The 21208-nt window shown below is 38.6% G+C and overlaps 1 long non-coding RNA gene across 4 annotated transcripts; it reads right to left on the bottom strand.

The window, feature by feature from the left end:
• Nucleotides 1–1023: 1023 nt before the first annotated feature.
• LOC148116726 (uncharacterized) lies at nt 1024–20111 on the bottom strand. Of its 4 annotated transcripts, XR_015731267.1 has the most exons (4): nt 17333–17459; nt 12572–12692; nt 12348–12477; nt 1024–1750 (listed from the first exon to the last, which is right to left on the bottom strand). It is a non-coding gene; the product is annotated as an uncharacterized LOC148116726 (long non-coding RNA). The 4 variants fall into 4 exon arrangements; XR_015731265.1 differs by lacking the exons at nt 12572–12692; nt 17333–17459 and adding an exon at nt 19579–20111; XR_015731264.1 differs by lacking the exon at nt 12572–12692.
• Between the last annotated feature and the right edge of the window lie 1097 nt (nt 20112–21208).

The following is a 21208-nucleotide window of genomic DNA, read 5'->3' on the forward strand; positions in this document are numbered from 1 at the left end:
GTGGCTTTCCAGGGAGTTCTGCCAAATATTTTTAAGGCACCAGCTGCAGCTTTAGCTAATTTTATATTGCCTTTTGAGTCTTTTACCAAATCCAGTTTGCATTTGTTTTTAAATTAAAGCTGAAATGTACAACTGTACATTAGCAACATTTTACTAGATTGGGAAGGTCCTTCCTTTGCAATTAAAATATTTAATTCCTTATCGTATCACAGTTTACATGCCTAGCAAAATATCTTCAGTAAGAACCAAGTCTGCCTCTGAAAGCCCATTGCATATATTTGATATATTTGATTAGAAAAAGAATGAAAAGCTACTCTTAAGAATATACCATATCGTCTTAATAAAATCATAATCATGGTCTATAAAGCAAAATGAATTGAGGGACAGAATGGCAGCATCGGTATACATGGCAATGTCAGAAGTCAGAGATTCTCAAACTGAGGGTCATGAACCCAGAGGCTCCCCAGTAACTTATGGGTTACAATTATTTAAAAGTAGCTGATTAGATTTTGCAGTCAAAAAACTCACATCACTTTGCCTGGGGAAGTCTGGATCATACTGTAGTCTTGGCCATCTGCTGGACTCATCCATCTTACTGGAGAACCACTGTGATTAGCTTGGTTTTCCTGCCAGTTGGTAACTTCCATGGAGATTTGCTATAGTAAATTAGTAGTTCTTTTGAATGGCAGTGAGAGTGTATGCATACTTGAGGTTTAGTATTTTTATCCACTGTTCAGTATGGATAGTCTTTCAGGTGAAATGTTTCATTAGATGGTAAGAAAAAAAAATGAAGATGATCAATCTATCAGTTGTGCTGAAGAAAGTAAAGGTAACCCTAGAAAGTATGATAAAAGTTATACCTTCTTTAAAAAGCAGTATATTTATTTCTCATCAGATCTTAACTTTATTGAACTCAAATATTTTATTTGAGGGACAGTGACTTCATACAAAATGATGTATTGTTGTAAGCCTTGTGTTATCATAACGTTTAAGAATCCCCATCATACATGAAGAGTTTTTTTTTTTTAATTTGATTTATATGCCGCCCTTCTCTGGAGACTCAGGGCGGCTTACAATGTGCTAAGCAATAGCCTTCATTCTTTTGTATATTTATACAAAGTCAGCTTATTGCCCCCACAACTGGGTCCTCAATTTACCTACCTTAGAAAGGATGGAAGGCTGAGTCAACCTTGAGCCTTGGCGAGATTCGAACCCTGCAGTAATTGCAGGCAGCTGTTCTTAATAACAGGGTGCTTTAGACCACTGTACTACCAAGGCTCTTTTTCAATGTAGAGCTTCCCTTTGTTTATATATTTATGTCTTTGTTTATTCATTTACAATATTCCATTTTTAAAACATTCATACATTGATTTCTTTTTTTAAAACAAACCCTTTGGCTAAAATATTAGCATAGAAAGAAAGAAAATGGGCTAACTAGAACGATTATCCCACTTCTAACGGCATTATGACAATTAGGATTGTGAAAAAATAAAATGCAAAGGAGTTTTCCAGCTCGATAGTCAGCGTTGTAAAGTCGTCTGTGCGCCATCTCTCAAAATTCTCTTACCTGTTTGTGGGCAGAGATTTTTGAATAACATTTCTATTCTAATGCCTGCCTGCCTGCCTGCCTGCATTTTCTGCCCCATCGCTATTTTGAATTCTCCACAGTTCTTCCAGGCATGTGCTCTTTGAGGTACTGGCAGAAAAATAGGAATATCTGAAGAGAATTCTGCCAATTGGTGTTTCCATTCTGTAGAGAGAAAGAAAAACCTTAGAAATCTCTCAAGGGGAGAACAAAAACGATAGAGATTGTTATCTAAATCTAACACTCTAATTTAGAGATTATAGAACAAACATTCCTTTGCTATTTCATACCACACTTTGCTTTTAATTTCTAGGTAATGTTTTTTTTCTTTTTAGCTGTTTCTTTAACAGGAATGACTGGTGTCCTTACACATATGGAGCAGCCAGATGCAAAATAAGTCAGGCCAAGGCCACTCCTGAAGCTCAGGGCCATTATCATCACCTGCTGTGTAGGAAGGATTCTAGCATATTGTTTGTTGCGACTTGGTGGCTTTGAAATAATACTCATTGCATTTCTTTTTTTAAAAAAGCATTTAATTAATTTAAAATTATCTTAGAACACTGGTACCCTAAAATGCAGGCTTTACATAATCAACAAATTTTGCTTTCATTTTCTCCTTCTTATGTATTTTTAAATGTTTTTTGTATAGTTTTCACCTTAAATCCCCAAGTATTTTTCCTATGTTAATAAATCTAATGGCCTATCAATCGGATAAATATAACTAATTCCTTATAAACACAATAAACTAGTGAATGCCATACAGACGGAGAGACCCTTGAGCATTGGGCACTCAATTGCATACTAAAAGTCATTTTATGAAATATTTTTTTGATCTAAGCAAGTGTGCCTTTAACGGCTTTGGACCCATCAAGCCAATCACAATAGCCTAGTACAGGGGTGTCAAACTCGTGGCCCGTAGGTTGGATGCGTCATGTGCTGGCCACACCCACCCCCCATTTTAGCAAAGGGGGAAAAGTCATTATATGTCACATGACAACAACGTGACGACATGTGTTTGACACCCCTGGCCTAGTAGCTAAAGAAGCTGATTTGTTGATTAACTTTACTATTGTTGTTCTAGTTGATGTTTGCTTAAATATTATCCAATTTATATTATTGCTTTGATCCAACTAAAATAGGATGTGTTGTCCTTTCCCAAAGTCTGCTAAGAGCACCACATTCATGTGAGTGGTGGTCCAGAGACCCAGCTTCTCTGTGATAGCATATATATGGTGCTGTGAAAGTCTATGGAATCAAGCATCCTCTCCTTACTTGTGCCTTTTGCAAGGCTGGAGAGCTCATATTGATGTAGATGGGAAACTCCAACTGTTTTTGGGACTGAATATTTTTCTATGTTGATTTGAGGTTGGATTTACTTTTGGTTAATTATACAGTGCCTTCAGTTTTTTGAAGATGGGCACAATGGAAATGATCAAATAACTAGAGAGCAAACAAGCACTGACATCTGGCAGCTGCCTTTCCATGGCTTTGTGGTCAGTAAGAAGTGTCCTCAAAGGTCCATGGAAAAATCGGCATTGCCAAATTCAGTCTTCCCTTTTGGACGCCTGTCAGAAGTACTGGATTATAACTCCCAGAATTCCTAGATAATATTTGCATTTTGGATGCACGTTCCTTCTGTTCCTTCTATCTGAATTTGGTCATTCCACTTGCCACTCAAATTCAGAGTAGCATGAACTGTGGCCTGTTGTATACAAAGAACTTTTTTTAAACAAGAGATTACAATGCTGCTGTTCTTGAAGAGTTATATAACTGGGGGAGATGTATACAGATATCAGAAGTTTCAAATATCAACAGTCAGAAATATTATATAACCTATTCTCTTGGGGGGGGAGCCTCTAAACTGGAATATTGCTCTACAGGTATTTGCAAAGATAGTAAATTGGACAGTATTTTTCAGCAATTTGCAATGCTGGAATTTGGAGAGCCATAATCCAACACATCTGAAGTGCACCTGGTTGGCAAAAACCAGTTTATTCTGTTACTCTGTTCATATACTCAGGCACATGTCTGTGCTGGGTCAGTACTAGGTTAACATCAAGGTTTATTGGGAAATAAAAATGAAAATGGACCGGCAAATCCCATGAAAAGCCGTCTTGAGACCAAGCCAACCTGGACAGCACCACTGGGAAACCAAGTGACTTTCTTGATGACTTTAGTAGTAGAAAAGTTCTTGTCTTGATATTCCTCCCATACTACAGTTTGAAATGGTATAGCACGGCGATAGCATTTGTTTTATGTTATAACTTTGCAAAGACTAACCAACTTGTTTCATCAGCCAGGACCTCCTTGATGTATGAATATCTGAAGATTTGTCTAAAGTTCAAGTTGAAATCCTGAACAGCCACTGCAGTTCGCTATCAAAAATATTGGTCAGACTCAAAACCAATAATCAAAGCTTAGAAGACAGTTTCCTAATGGTCTCTAAATATATAATAAATATATTAACACTTTAATAAAAAGAAGAGAAAGCATTTTTGTTTTTGTTACACGGTGAAATAAAACAAGCAAGCGATATGTTTATGGTAATTCTAGGCGCTTCTTGAGACTTGAATTTAAATTCAATCAAAAGAATTCAAGATCCAATTGATATGAATATGACCAGCCACTTAGTTGCAAGTAATCTTCAGGATTAATCAACACCTATAAGTGATTAATGACTTTTGCCTAAAGCTACACATAGCCTCAAGATTTGCTAATACCATGTTTCATCTTGTTAGATTTCCAGTTTAGCTATTCTATCCTTGAGCAAGACACCTAAGCAAGCATTTAGAGCAGGAATAATTTTGGAACAGATGGTAGAAATAGTTTTAATAATGAGGGACAGTAAAGATGTGGATCCCCAAAGGGTCTATATTATAATTGAAACTTATTTAATTTATTCATAAGCATAGAATGGATGGTCATTTCTATGATCACCAAGTCTAAGGACAACAACAAATTATACATCTACATATATACAAAATCCCAGGGAAAAACTGTGATAATCTCAGAAAAGATATCACAAAAAAATGAATGACTAGCCAGTAAAATAAAATGGCGAACGAGAGCCATATAAACCTATTTTAGAGTGCTAAACCAATGCAAAGGATTTTGTGGCACACAAGTGTATTTTCTGTTACTTAATTGTCTGCTTTACTAAAACATGTTATGTTCTAAAACAATGATGTCATCTTCTTGTTTATGGTAAATATAAGGCTGTAATTTAACTAGCCATCCAATTAGCTAGCTTGCTTATTGATAAATTTTAAGATTGGTATCTGGTCTCTTTACCGAAAAAATGGCAATCAATAGACTGCAGAAAGCAACAAAAATCCACAGGAAACCAGGGCAGCAAATGTCTTCAAAAGCTGATCAAATGTCATCAGAACCTGAGGAGGCAAGGGCTGATTTTCCTTGTGACAGTCATCTGCCTTATGTGGCTTTTGGTGTTCAGACTGCTAAGGGGTTCTCTGACATTATCAAGTTTGATAGAAAGATACTTGGTGTATGCCTCAGTCAGGGGCTTGTTCGTGTTGTTTGCCTCTGCTCTGTCTCAGCCAAAATTGCACAGAGAAATATGGACAAATTCTGGAACAATTGCTTCCTGTCCTTCAATTGCCATGTGGTTGGAGATATCCTGGAGCAGACACCCCAGTCCAGTGGCAATTTCCCAATTTTAATCACTTGATCCTTTCCAGTTTAGTTGGTTAATTTCCTTAAGCTAGATGTAATCAGCAGAGGTCAATTTCCTGGGAGGGATGTTTTCCTGTTTCTTTCAGATCATGGGAACTTCACGCCTTCCACAACACTATTTATTAAGCTCTTTTCACCCCTGGGATCTTGGTTATTGTGGAGAGTTGTCAATGGAATCTTTACTTTGCAAATTGCAGAAGAAGGCTAATATGTGTTCCCATAAAAAGAAACAAGTCTGATGGAATAATTAGACAAATTCAAATTCCTACTAGATCATGAACCTTTCTGCACCAACTAATATCTTTCAGTCCTATTTTACATTAATAAATCATCCTGTTTGCAGATGAAATGGAGACTTCTGTGTGTATTGACTTGAGTTCTCAAGGAAAAACAGAATATGGATGTAATAAACAAGAGATATACATATAATGAACTAACTTAAGGTATGAGTTGAATTCCAAGCAAAAGGCAGAATACAGATATAACGAACAAGATGTTTTAAGAGATGTTCTCTTAAGATATTGGAATATGTTGCCTGTGTCAATATCCAGTTTGGAATATATTTTGTATCTTCCTGTTGACATTTGGAGAAAGTAGACTAATTATTTTCAACTCTGTTCACTTTTCTGTTTTGTTTTTGAGATGTTTGTGATTTTCACTGTTTCAACAGTGGAAAAAGCTGTTAGTCATTATGATTTCATGATTCCTGAAACTGTGTGGGCAATGGGTCAGGTGCACACACACGCACACAAAACCAGAATTGATCCAAGAAAGTGAGACTTAAAACAATTCTCTCTAATATTTTATGTCCAATTTAGTAGGAAATGAATATGCAGAAATCTTTCAACTTATAAACACAAACCATTCTTTGCAGACGTATGGCCCATCTTCAGTTTTTTTAAAAAAGCAATGTGTCAGTTTAGATCTGCTACACAATTTAATAAACAGCACCCCTCTTGTGCATTCACTACTGTTTCTAGTTCTACTTTAGTTGTCAGCCCATTACATGCTTAGGACAATCAGCCTGTGGTTAAGAATGCAGAAGAGGGAAGAGAATAGACAAAGCATATACATTTATATGATTCAATCAATCAACAAGCCAACCACTAACTATCAAAGAGAGGAAGTAGGAAGGACACATGGACTGCTTTGTTTCAAGCACTAAATGCCCAGCCAGCCTCACTGCCAGCTATTATACAGAAAAGCTAGAAGACTCTGTGAAACCAATGTCCTGTTTCAAGCTATCCACCAAAGCTGAGTTGTGCTGATGTGTTTGTTGACAATAAAACAACATAGCATGGGTATAATTGTAGAATATTTTGTGGTTAAATATGGAAATTCCACAAATATAACTAAGGTGGGGCTAGTACACAGGATTTTGCCATCAGTTTACTCTGGGAAGCCAAAATAAACATTTAAAGCAAATGTAACATTTCACATAGCCCTTTGAATGAATTGTCTATGGTTCTCATGTAAAGCCACAATAAACAAACTATTGAGAGCACACACATGACTAGTGTTTTATGAATTCAATTCCAAAAATGAAAATCAGAAAAAAAATGAGTACTACTTGTCTTTTGGGAGGAATGAAGGTGAAGTGGTCCTTTGGTCCACTGTTTCTCTGAACAACTTCCATGTGTATTTGATTACAGGCTTTTTTCAAAACACTAAATATAGAATAAAAGAATTGGAAGGGACCTCAGAGGGACCCCTGCTCAAGCAGGAGACCCTATACCAGTGGTGGCGAACCTTTTTGGCACCAAGTGCCCAAACCGGAACGTGTATGCATGTGCGCGTGCCAAGTGCCGGAACACACACGCTGGTTTTTTGGCTGTTTTTGGGACCATTTTCAGGCTGTTTTGAGGCCGTTTTGGGGCAGTTTCCAGGCTTTTTTTGGCCCAAAAAAATGGCTTAGGTTTTTTTTTTTTTTTTTTGCCATTTTTTGAGGCATTTTCAGGCCATTTGGGGGCCTTTTTTTGGACATTTTCCATTTTGTGGACCATTTTCCAGCCATTTTTAGCCTGTTTGGGAGGCTATTTTCTGGTCATTTTTTTTAGCTGTTTTCTGGCCATTTTTCAGCCATTTTCAGGCCATTTTTCAGAAACCAGAAGAGCAGCTGACGATGGTGCGTGTGCCCACAGAGAGGCCTCTGCGTGCCACCTCTGGCACGCGTGCCATAGGTTCGCCATCATGGCCCTATACTATTTCAGACAAATGATCATCCAGTCACTTTTTAAAAACCTCCAATGTTGGAGCTATTCCATTGGTTGATTGCCTTCACTATTAGGGAATTTCTGCTTAGTTCTAGGTTGCTTCTCTCCTTGGTTAGTTTCCAGCCATTGTTTCTTGTTTTGCCTTTTGGTGCTTTGGAAAATAGTTTGACCTCCTCATCTTAGTAGGAGCTCCTCAAATATCAGAACACTGGTATCATGTCTCCCATAGTCCTTCTTTTCATTAGATTAGGCCAGGGGTGTCAAACTCGATTTTACTGAGGGCTGCATCAGGGTTGTGTTTGACCTCAGGGGGGGTGGAGGCATGGCCAGGGGGCATGGCCAGCATGACATCACTCATGTTGGGGGCCACCTGTGGTGACTAAACCACTCTGATAGCGAAAACGGGCTCCCAAGCTCTATTGTTTGCTGCTACGGCCTCCTGAAACCCTCTGCCAGCAAAAATGGAGCTCAGGGGGGCCACGCACGGCCCTCACAAGCTCCATTTTCACTGGCAGAGGCACCATGGGCCAGTCCTTCACTGTTTCCAGGGCTGCCCCGCAGGTCAGGTCTAAGCACCCCGCAGGCCAGATCCAGGCCCCGAGCCTTGAGTTTGACACCCCTGGATTAGACATACTCAACTCCTGAAACCGTTCTTCATATATTTTAGCCTCCAGCCCCCTAATCATTCTTATTGCTCTTCTCTACACTCTTCCCAGAGTCTCAACATCTTTTTTATACTGTGGTGACCTGAACTGGATGCAGTATTCTTACTAAGGTCTTACTAAGGTCCACACTTGGAACACTGCATCCAGTTCTGTATTTGTAGATGAGGGAATGGTGGTGGAGTGGATATAACAGTTCTTTTCCTAGCTTTAGTCGTAAAACACCCTATGGCTTTGGTCTCTCTTGCTCTATGTTGTTCTCAGTGTCTGCATGAGCTGCCAGATCTGCTGGAAGAAAGTGTGGCAAAACTCAATAGTAGTATATTATTGAAATACCATGCTGAGTCTCCTCTAGGCATTATTATAGCAACACTGTGTAATGTCAGGAATTATTAGGCACAAGAAAATGGTGCCAGTTATTATTTAAGATCATTATTATTATTTATTGGTAGTTAACAATACAGGCTATCATAGCAAATCACCCAGTAGCATTCAGGAATCTATTCTAAAGAAAAGAATAATGGCAGCTCCTTTGTTAATGTTGATCTCAAGAATTGCCTTTATTTTGCAAAAGGAAACATAATTTTGAGTGACAAATTCCTCCAAAATCCTTCCAATTCATATATGCTTCATTTCACTAGACATGTCTATTTCTTATGCAGCTGGGTTCTCTTTCTAAATATCCAACCTAGCAAGTTGTGTTTGGCTGAAAGAGTCAATGGGGAATTCAGGAAATAATTTTCTTTTGCTTTCTACCTTTTCGATAAGGCTCCTTAAATTAAAATTCAATCATACTTCAGATCAGATGGGGTCCTATTGCAAATTCTGGTTGGAGAAGATCAGGATAGAAAAAGGAAAAATAAAATGCACATTAGATCAGTGTTTGATTCGACAGGTCTAGGATTTTATTTACACTGAGAAAAACTGAAAGATGTTAAAGGAATTTCATGGGTTGGTTGAGGTCCAGGTCAGCATTGAGGTAAATGTTCCAGGTTTCCTTTTTGATGTAAAAGCAATCCTCCCTTCCCTTCCTCTGTCCTAATATAATATATCCTTTGGTGCTATGCTCATTATGATGTTACTGGAATATGTATTTTTGAGGCAGACTTTTTTTGAACTCTTTGTGGCTTCACTGTTTCAGTTGTTTTTCTGACATTTGTTGCATTATTCCAAGCCTGAATTTTTCCACTTGCTTATCTGAAGTAATTACAGTTAATCAAGAAATCCAGATTTGTTATGATCACAAATATGGCCAATCTGATTTCATTCTCTGTTAATATTACTAAGAGCAGATAAGGCCACATGGGCAATTTATTCATTTACAGTAGTTAATCAAATTTATACATCTCATTATCACTATCACTACTAACTTAGACAATCAGATTCATTTGAAAATCTAGGGTCCTGAGAGTTAAGGAAGCGCTAAAGATTTTGTACATCTGAATAAATGTCCTGAAGTCAAAGAGTAGAACATATCATGTCTGATTATGAATTAGATGCCTGTTTACTCAGACTTTATGAGTAATTGGAGACAGTTAGAAATTTTGGTATTTGTAATTATCATTTTTGGACTTTCCACATTTGATCACTTGCATTAAAAATAATTAAAAACTGAGGACAGGGGGGAAAAAGTGGGATGTTAAGACTAGCCAAGTCTTAACATCCAAATTTGCACAGCAAACAAACCTCAAAGCATAAGTTGGCAGCAATGACCTAAGGATAATTTTGCAACACCCACAAGTTTTAGGGAAGAAACATATATTTTTTTAAAAAAAAGTCAGTTCTTCTTAGAAGAAAACAAATTACTAGTTGACTTAGGTTGAGAGGTAGTTTGTGAAGTAAAAGAACACTGAGCAAATGTCAAGATTTTTCCATCAGGATTTTAGTGAAATCTGGCACTTCCAGATTGTAGTCAGAAAGAATTATTAATCATTCAAAGGCAGACGTATCAGTAGAATCTGGTTATTCAGTAAGAACTCATCCATAAAACCCTAAGGATGTGCTTGAGATCCTTGTCATTTCCAAAACTGCTGTCTCCACCAGTATTCGTCTGAATGTCCCGTAGGAATGAAGTCAATAGTGCTGCTGGTCTCCCTTGCTACTAGCCTTATTCTGGCGGTCCACATTTCTGTCAGTACAGCAATTGGCCCTGCACTGAATGTGGCAACTCCCCTTTATTCTTGGATTGCTCTGATCATGACTAGTTGGGAATTGATTTTCCCTGTCACTTAGCAGCAGCTTCCCAAGTGAACCAGAGCTGCAGCTCAAGAAGTTGTCAGGAATTGGATGGAAAAGTCTGGGCAGAAAGAAGACGATGTTGGTGACAGCAGATAGCACGCCAGAAGAACAAGCAGAAGAGGCAGAATTCTCATCAAAACGGGATCACTTACTTCATAATTCGCTGAGCATGTCTATTCAGATGTAGGGGCTTGCTCCTTAGTGAATCTCTAGTTAAGTAGGTAAAAGATTGCAGTCTGCATCTAGGTCGTTGTTTAATGTATATATGATGGATGTCCAGAAAGAAGCATGGTATAAAATCAATAGTAAAGCACCTTCAGATTAATGAGCAATTGACATTGCTTTCGATAAGTGTCTAGATGCAAAGCTTTTACACTGAATACATTATATCCTTCTTCACCTGCTATTATCCAGTGAAGGGAAATAAATAACACAATGTTGAGCTAGCACATACACTCTCAAAGTAGAGAATAACTCCACACATTCCTGATTTTTCTTTGTCCTGTCCTCCATGTAAGCCAACATTGTCACAGTACAACTAATAAAGCTTCACCATCATCTTGGTAGAAGTGGGAAACAGAATCCATTTCTTTCCAAATTCTTCAAGCGTCACCTGTCCTTAAATGAGTGTTTATCTAACTTTCTGCAATTGCTGACATTAAATATGTGTTCAAGAAGTCCAGAAACTACCCAGTAACATAAATATTCGTTCCCAGCAGTTTTCTTTTGGCCTTCCTATCCCTTCATGTTTAAAGGCCTTCTAAAACTAATTTTTGCATCAAAATTGAATAACTTCAGAAGTAAATATTTATTCAATCATATTATGCATCTCATACATGATAATAACTCTCATCACAAATTTGCTGGTCAAGAACTTTCTTATACAGCACTCTGGCTACAATAACCCGAGCAGAACTCCAGCCTAATAAAATCCCACTTTTAGCTTTTCATCATCACCTTTCCTATTGGTGTGTTTCATTTTGGGTTGCTTGTGCAAGATCGTAGTTCCTCTTAGCAGACTTGTAACCAGTGATGGCACACAAGATCTGTTTGTGATTGTTCATTTTCTGAATTTTGGTACACCAGTTGCTACTTGCTTTGCCATCTGTAGCAATAGCAATAGCAATAGGACTTAGACTTATATACCGCTTCACAGTGCTTTACAGCCCACTCTAAGCAGAGTCAGCATCTTGCCCCCAACAATTTGGGTCCTGATGGAAGGCTGAGTCAACCTTGAGCCTGGTGAGATTTGAACTGCCAAATTGCAGGCAGTAGAACTAGACTGCAGTACTGCACTCTAACCACTGTGCCACCTCGGCTCTGTACATTTCAGCAAACTAATTTTCAGGCACTGGTCATTGATAGATGACTGGCGGTCAATTTAGGCAAGTGGGAACTGAATGGCAGATCAAAGTCTGGCAAGCAGATTGCAGTTGGGAGGCTGCAATGAACCACCTCGTGGACCTCTACAGACCACTAGTAGACTACATGCCACTGTTTCAAAAACCCTGATTTAAGAGGCGACTTGTTCATGGGTCCCTTTTCTTTACACTTTAAATACTGCAAGATATTTTGCTGCCTGTGGCAAAACCAGCTCCTCTTTACCAGCAGTGACCAGAGTGCTAATTGCAATCCCGCTACAATCCACCCACCTGATTTGAGGCCTGAGGTGGCTGGCTTGACTTTGTCTAATTGAGAGGTTACATACATAGCATGGCTCTGCTCACTCTGCATAATTGGTGCAAATGTTCTGCTGTTGACAGTTTCGTTATTACGGTTATCTGTATTCAGCACCATCACCACATCACAGCCGATTTATTATGGCCACCAACTCCCCGACTCCATTAAAATAAAGACAACCTTTATCTGAGCATTATTTTCAATGTATACATGGTTGTAGTGAGTTATATGTAAGTATACCCATAAGCAACCACAATTAGCCTCAATGATACCAACCTGATGAAATCTGCACGGTGACGTCATAAGACTCTGCTCTTTCTTCTTGTATCGCAAAGTCACTCACAGGTATGATAGATACAGTTGAATTGCAACACTTGTTTCATCAGCTGTCACTCTTGTCACACTTCTGTTAATAAGTAAATATAATTAGGGCACTTTCACACAACCATTGTTATCCCCCTCATACTCTCTTTACTAGTTATGCAGTGCTGAGTAAGTACTTTTCTGTTGTGTCCCATCCCTCCATGTTTCTGTAACTGGTCAACGGGAGGATGCAAAAATAGCAGCCGGTTGGTACCTTCCAGTCTTGCTCTTCCTTCAATGCACAATATTTAGTTTTCACTGCAAGAAAAGAAAAGCTTTTAAAAATTCACAAAGGTGCTTTTCCAAAAGGCAACTGGATTTTCTTGGGGTTTTTTTGCTTGAAAACATTTGGCTTCTCATCCAAGAAGCTTCTTCAGTTCAGTTCTTCAGAACTGAAGAAGCTTATAGAATAGAATAGAATAGAATAGAATAGAATAGAATAGAATAGAATAGAATAGAATAGAATAGAATAGAATAGAATAGAATAGGATTTTTTTATTAGCCAAGTGTGATTGGACTCACAAGGAATTTGTCTTTGATGCGTATGCTCTCAGTGTACATAAAAAGACAAGATACATTCATCAAGAAGCGAAATGTTTTCAATGAAAAAAAACCCAAGAAAGTCCAGTTGCCTTTTGGGAAAGCATCTTTGGGAAAACCAGGAGCTGAATGATTGAGAATCTCCACAGGCATTTTAAAAAACCTCAAGCAGCCCAAGTAGTAGGGAGGAGAAAACTATTCTTCAGGACAATTGGGTATGTTGTGGAGATGGTGGCAAACCATTCCAACACTTTGACTGCAGGAGGAAAGGAGAAGTCAGTGAGTAGGATAAAGCTGGAGTTCCTACCAATTGCAAATTCTGCATCTCCACAGGAAATGCTGCGAAACTATCTCCAAAGTATTTTCACTAGAACAAAGACAGGAGCTGAGCTGATAATTAATTAGCTTCCCAAAATCCACATAAGCCCTTATTCACCCCCCTTTTTTTTTCTGGGGTTTACAGAGTCTCTTGCTCTGACCTGCTATACTGTAGGTCCTGTGATAAGTTATCACATGTGAAGCATTCCTTCTAGGAGAACCAGAAACCATGCACACATACCCTATATTCCATCACACATTGTAGCTCACTAGCAAGCAACCTGTTGTCCTTCAGATGTTTTACACTACAATTCCCTGAGTCCTGGACACTGGCCATGAAGTCCGTGACTGATGGGAATCAAAGTGCTACACTTTAGAGAGCAACAGGTTGACTATTCCTACTTTAGGGTAATCAATAAACAGAATCCCATGTGGAGTTCAGTCCTTTTGATTGTCACTTGTTATGGGGATTGGATGCACAGAGGAGATTTACCATTATCTTTCCTTTTCACCCACATTAAAAAAAAATATTTCTCATTTAGACCCATAAAGAGATTTGTTCATTTCCTTTAGAAATGACAGCAAGATATCAAAACGGTATTCTTCTTAACAGCGATCTTCGATAGAGTGATAAAGCTGTAATGTGTTCTGAAGAAGACACAGTTATGCACTGTAGCTGAGCAATAAAAATCTTTTTTCTATGTAGAGCCCACACTGTCTAATGACAAGCTTTTTTACAATACACGAAAACAAGAAAAACAATATAGCATATACTGTACAGTCAAAGACTCCTGGTAGCCCAAATGAAATGCTTCATAATTTCCAGTAGAAATAATATCAATTATTTGCACCTGAAATTATATATTTCTACATTAAATTACTTCAAAAAGTAACTTGATAAACAAGGAAAAATTTGAATGGTAGTAAATAAGCCCCTACAAATGGCTGCCAGAACTCTAGGATCCCAGAATTGTTCTATACATCAAAACAGGCTTTGGCCAAAGGTAGTTATTTGATCTGTGCTATGAAAGTCTGCTTGTCATCACTCAATTCAATAGCTGACATCAGCAGAAGATCTGATGAGGTAAAGACTAGTTCTACAAATAAAACTTCTCAGATTAAAAAGTCTACTTCATGAACCTCATTTCATATATATCTGACGGAAATTACAATTTGAAAGTCTCCAATATGACAAGTGGAACTGGGGTCAGCCCTTAGCTTCTAATCTCCAAGAATGTTGGACTCTCGTTAGCCAGCATTTCAATTTCCCATAAAGCACTGGGACAAGGCAACACAGGGATCCTTGTTAAAACTAGAATTTTAGGTAATGTGACCATGCAATGCTACTTAGAGAACTGCTACTGCCATTGTGTCTATCACCACGTGAGAAGAGCCTCTGGAACCTGCCAACAGAGAAGATTCACAAAAACATTTTACTCAATACCTCATGCCCATATACAGTTGGTACAAAAGGAGACAGTAGGCAAGGAACTTCCAGCAAATACTCTACATTCCAACTACTATACTGAAACCGCTGCTTATTTTGAGAAAACCTTGAAAGGGTACATTTGCTCACTAAGGGTGGCATAAACACTTGTTCTGATGAACGACACAGTACAAACTATGCTTCATTTACTTATCTATGAACACTATGTGCTTAGAGCTCAAAACATTGTTAGAGACACCACACACCCACTTCATGGTCTGTTTCTGTTGCTCCCCTCTGGGAGGAGGTTTCAAAGTATTTTTAGCAGGACTACCAGATTCTGTAACAACTTTATTCCCTATGCCATCCATCTGGTAAACCCGCAAGATTCGTTTTTCTCACCATGTACATGTATACATCCAAACTAAACTGTGTTGTTTCTCTGTGTCATATAATATATATGGGTACATGCATAATTTTGTTTTTATTTATTTATTTTGTCATGTTTGCATAATATATATTAGACCCTTTGAGAGTTGTAGGTAATGAAATTTCACTTTAATGTATGCTGATTAGTGTACATTCAAAGTGACAATAAAGTTACTCTAAGTCTAAGTCTATCTTGATTTCTACGAAGACAACATGAGCAATTAAATTAAACAAATAAAGCAAAAAGACAAAGGAAGCTGAATTCACTCCAGGCAACTTTCTGTAACTCTAGTTTCAATCTCCCCAAAGCTTAACAACCTGAACCTTGGAGTTTTGCTCTCCAGACACATGTGTATGTAGGAGAAGGCATGCCAAGAGTAAATTTGTAACATATGGCATTTATGCTTCACATGTAATCTTGACCTTACAGCTGAATGGGGCTGTGCCAACTTCCCAGTAGATATTGAGTGGGGTGTGCTTTGAGGCAGGGAGTTGCTGTTTGGATGACACTGATTAATATCTTTACAGAGATCTAATCAGGAAAAAGAAGATTGGAGACAAGATCCTGAAGTACAGTAGCAGAAGCATTAGCGGCACACAAAGTCAAACGATGACCAACTTGGGGGATGGGAAAGGTCAATTCCAGATTAATTCAGGAAGCTATTACTATTATTATTTTAGGAAAAGCTGAAAAATAAAGCAAAGATGGCCACACACGGAGCATTAGAACAAACGATCCTTCTAAGGGTTTTGAGGTTTGATTTTCAGTTAAAACCTGAATTGCTCTGAATTGTTCCTGCTGCCACCTGAGTTGTTGCTGCTGCTGTCAGGGTCAGCCAGAGACCCACTTTCGAAGAAAATCCAAAGCAAGACTTCTGTGGCTGTCCTGTGGCAGAACAATGTGCCACTAACCCATTTTGAACCCAACATTGCACTGCTTTTCTGCGGCACTCATAAACTGAGAAAGTTCTAAAACAGGGATATCCAACCTTGGCAATTTTAAGACTTCTGGATTTCAACTCCCAAAATTCCCCACCTAGCATGGTGAAGTCTTAATGTTGCTAAAATATACTTAGGAGTTCTGTGTCAAGCTGAAATGATGAATTGCTACAATCAGTTGGGTTTGAGCATCTCATAAATGCGCCACCTCCTTGTCTACACATCTTATTTAATCATATTACCCTTCTATATTTTTACACAATAATCTGAATTCAGGATATGTTGGGCTTCCAGAAGACTATAGAACCATAGGGCTGGAAGAGGCCTCGGAGATCTTCTTGCCCAACTCCCTGCTCAAGGCAGGAAATTTATACTACCCTGGTCAAGTGATTGTCCAATCGATTTTTGAAAATCTCCAATCATGGAAAACCCACAGCTCCGAAAGACAAGCTGTTCCTCTGATTAATTGTTTGCACAAACAATTTCTCCTTAGTTCCAGGTTGGATCTTTCTTTAATGATCTTCCAACTGTTACTTCTTGTCCTGCCTTCAGGTGCTTTGGAAAATAAGTCAATCCCCTCTTCTCTGTGATAACCCCTCAAGTATTGGAAGTACTGGTCATCATATGATGACCCCCCCAAAAAAAACCCTTCTCTTCAATAGGGTAGACATATCTAGCTCCCTCAACTATTCATCATTTCCTTAAACTTCAGACCCCTAATCATCTTTGTTGCTCTTCTCTGCACTATTTCCAGGGTCTCAGCATCTCTTTGTATCATGGTGACCAGAACTGGGTGCAATATTCCAAGGGTTACCTCACTAATGCAGCATAAAACAGTCCTATCATCTCTTGTGATCTTAATGCCATCTCTCTGCTGATTGGCATTTTTGCAGCTGCAGCACACTGCTGGTTCATACTTAAGTGATGATCTACTAGGATACCTAGATCCTTCTCCCAGATCTTCTCTCAGACCCAGTACCCAAGGTATTATTAAAGTGGAACTGCTAGGAATTAGCCCTGGAATTCTTTGCTTAAAACACAGTTCTCTGCCACTAAATTATAGATTTCCCAAAGGGACCAACTACAGAAGCTGGAACATGGCCTGGAAAAGAGCAAACCATGGGCCTTGCAAGGCACCTCTCCCTTAAACCCATTCTAGCTTCCTGGGTATGTAGACAAGGGGAGGGGAGACTGAAACTGTGCCCCAGTTTTGGAAAAGATCAAAATACATTCTGCTGATACATACCTGAAATGCAACGACAGCCCTCTTCAGAGTAACTGTAATTCATTTATTTCTCGCATGACAAGAGAATCGTTTTTTAACTGGAGCTGGGATGGCATCTACAGCTACACTGAATGGTTGTATTAAGCATACATTAATTATACAGCCCTGCTAAATCAAAACATTGGCTTTCCAACAATGAGCCATTCAATAATCTAACACATGCTTCATGGATGAAGCTTTTAAACTTTATTTTGCTATAAGGGAAGAATGTACATGGGTGTGGTACTCCAAGAACCACATGATTTCTTGAAGTCAAGTTGAAGAGAAAATGTTTCTATTGTTTCCCAACAGAGAAAAGAGGAATTCATATGGAACACTATAAATTTCCAAAGAAGCTGAGGCCTTGAAGTTTTGTGTTTTGTTTTTAATAGAATCAGTCATCCTTCTGCTGCTGATATAAAAATGCCCTCCAAATGTGTTGGAACTATAACCCCTTAAATTCCCAGCCATTCAGTGGGCTCTCATTAGGGAGGGTTGAATTCCAGATGTTCACTTAAGGGCACCAGCAGATTTTAGTGCCGAAAGGGCCTTCCAAGCAATGATACTTGGAAGAATTTTCCAAACATAGTTCAGATTTAGCAGGAACTGTTATTGGTGAGACTCGACTTTCAAATGGCCGATCTGTATTTTGTGGCGTTGGGGTGAATGAGACCCCACATCTCACATGAAGAGACTTCTACTTTTGCCAGATAAAATAGCATAAATCTGTGGATTTTGAGCCATGCGGATATCATCAAGAGTCATAATTTGAAAAAAAAATTCCACGGCCCTACACCTGCTTCCTTTAATTTGTACAACAGTTCAAAAGTAACCAACTTCTCCTTTAAATTGCTTGTAATCCTATGCTGTGTATAGGTGTACATATAGATCGTGTCTGAGTATGTATGCATATTACATTGAGGCAGCTTTCTATTTAATCCAGCAGAATGTTTTCCCCTGAGGCAAAACATGTAAATGAGACATACTAACTCATTTCCTTTTTCTAGGTAGCCATTGCATTTATTAAACTATGATGAGTTATTAGTTATGTCTTTGCCATTGTATGTTCCTTTATGTATGAGAGTCATTTGAAAGGGTCTGATGAAAGATCTATAAAGGCCATAGGCAATAAATGTACTTTATTTGCTAGCATAAAATATGCAACATGTGCAGAAGGGAATGGACAGCATTCTGTAGTATAAGTAGCCATGAGAGTAAACATTAAATTGGGAAATCCCTAGGTTTCATCTTATCTGAGAATTTGGACTAAATAATTGTTCCCATGCAAACTGTTTTGATTCTGTGCAGATGTTCATGGTCTGTTTAGATCAAGGAGAATAGGGCAGAACAATGCCTGTTGGCCTTGTGCCTAACATGCAGTCCTTGCAAAAAATGAAGAACATAAGTTGTATAAAGGGAACACAACTCAATGTTTTCTTGGGAGAAGACAGACACAGAGAATATCCTGTTTCTGTGAACAACTGTATAGGCCCACTAGCAATCAGCAGAAGCACTGACTACTATGAAAAGCCTTCCCAATTTTCTTGCAGGAGCTCAGAATGTCAGAGGTGGGGGGAAGAAAATGCCAAGCCTAAACTCTAATACTAGCTGAAATGAGAGTTACATGAAGGACAGATGATGTTTCCAGTGAAGCAACAGTTGTTAATACAAGGGAATTTAACACAAATACTATATATGCATGCATTCCAATTATGTACTAGATGCAGTGTTGGTATTCAGCCAGTTCTATCAAACCGGTAGCGGCGGCTCTGCCCACATGCTCACATTTGCAAACCGGTAGCGAAGTAAGTAAATACCATTCCTGACTAGATGGTTATGTTGAATTGGCTAACACCACCCCTTCAGTACAGTCACAGACTCAAAGGAAAAATATTATTATAACACACCACTCTAATCCATGGTAAGGAACTTGCGGTTCTCCAGATGTTGAGCGAACACACAGCTTTTCTCATCACTGGCAACGCCGATTGAATCTGATGAAACGGGTAGTTAAATAATATTTAGAAAACTACCTATTTCTTTCCCCAACTGCAATCAATCCCAGGTTTTATTGGAGGCATGAATAACCATGGTTAGTTTATGCCTCTAGCAAAGAGGTTGCAGCTGATGCCTGCCAAGTTGCCAATATGGATTCAAGGCCACCCCAGGACTGGTTTCTTCTCTACAACTCCATTTGGAATAGACGGAACACTGTGTGATAAACTTACAGGTCTTCTTCTCCTCCTCGGGGATTCATTTGCTCAGCTTCATCCTGTCCTTCGTCTGATAATTCAGCATTTGTACAAGTCATTTTGTATTCAGGAGAGAGTGAGAGAGTGAAATAAAGAGAGAGTGCTTGGTTACATCCACATATCTTAGAGCAGCCGGCCCTGCAAATTCATTTGAGATCCCATTGGGATAACTGGAGCAGACTAGATTGGTTGTCTTGATTCGGTCCTACCCACTCTGCTTACTCAAAGTCGAGATACTTTCCTGAGTCTTCAGTTGGAGCTGGTCTGAGCAGAAAACTTTGAGCATCCTAATATCACTACATCAGAACCGCAGCCTTCTCCAATTCCATTGGGTGATTTCCCATGGCATCATACTACAGATGTCTCTCCTAGATGGCTTAAATAACCGTGGTTTATTCTTCTGTCAGCACTTTTACAGCCAAGTCTTTATAATGAAGCCACAGAGTTCTGAGTCAAGTGCGTTCAGTAACAACAATGTCCTTACTGGAAAGTGAGAGCTGCTTCACATCACTAGGCACACATCTGTGACAAGTAAGAGATAAGAAGGGAATAATGGCATGATTTGGTGAAAGACATGTTACTCACCATGAGGGAGTTACGCAAGGCAAAGTGCATGGACAGCAAGAAAACAATTAGCTAATATAAGGTCCCACGGATGGTTTCCAAAGGCCATTAGTCTGCCAGAATTCCATTGTACTGAGGCTGTTTTGCAAGTCACGGCTTTAAATATTTAAAGTATCTAAATATCTCCCTATATAATGGTAGTAGAGATAACAGTAGAAGCAGATAGATGTAGAGTATCATAGGAGAAGTGATCCTGTAATCTTTGTCATGGTGAAGAATTTTTTGCCTAAATCCCCCTCCCCCACATTGTTTCTTCCTTTTGGGAAGGGATCCCCGTCAGTTAACCAAGGCCATGCCAGATTCTGGATATAGAGGGAATATGGAAATATTCCAATATGGCATCTATCATACTGGTAAAATTATTGGGGTTGGCAGGGAGACAATTCATTTAACTGATAATTATTAAAGGGGTCAGAAGCACAATATTTGAAAACTTCTGTCCTAGTATCTATTTTTTTTAACCACCTGAATGATGTGTATTTTCTAAATACTGTCAGACCACTGTAAATAAAGCCTAAATAAGTCTTTCTATTACAACTAATTTTATTATTAAATTCATTGTAATACCTTCCCACCCGCCTGCCTTATATATACAACAACCTGATTGCATGAATCGTTTTCTTTCTTGCCATTATGGAACTTTCCCTCTGTATCCAAAGCATGTTCCCGTTTGCCTGATTTATACCAGAGGCAGAGAAGCATTTTTCAGCGATCAGTCATTTAATATTAAACAAAATTATTACTCACCTCTTGAGCAAGATCGTGCAGCTGCAACCTGGGTAATTAATTTGGGAGAGTGTCTCAGCGCAGTTTAGGGCGTTGGTTTGATCCTATCTCTAACTAAACACATACACATTTTTAAATAACTAGAAAGTTGAAATGCTACATTTACTTAAAATGGACTGAAGGCCAGAAAGAAGCAATTTCATATAAAGAGGAAATCTTTCTTCATTCTGGAAAGTGAATAAAACCAGAGAAAATA

Source organism: Pantherophis guttatus, chromosome 1 (assembly GCF_059756535.1).
Source record: "Pantherophis guttatus breed Tessera chromosome 1, ASM5975653v1, whole genome shotgun sequence".
Classification (NCBI taxonomy): Eukaryota; Metazoa; Chordata; class Lepidosauria; order Squamata; family Colubridae; genus Pantherophis; species Pantherophis guttatus.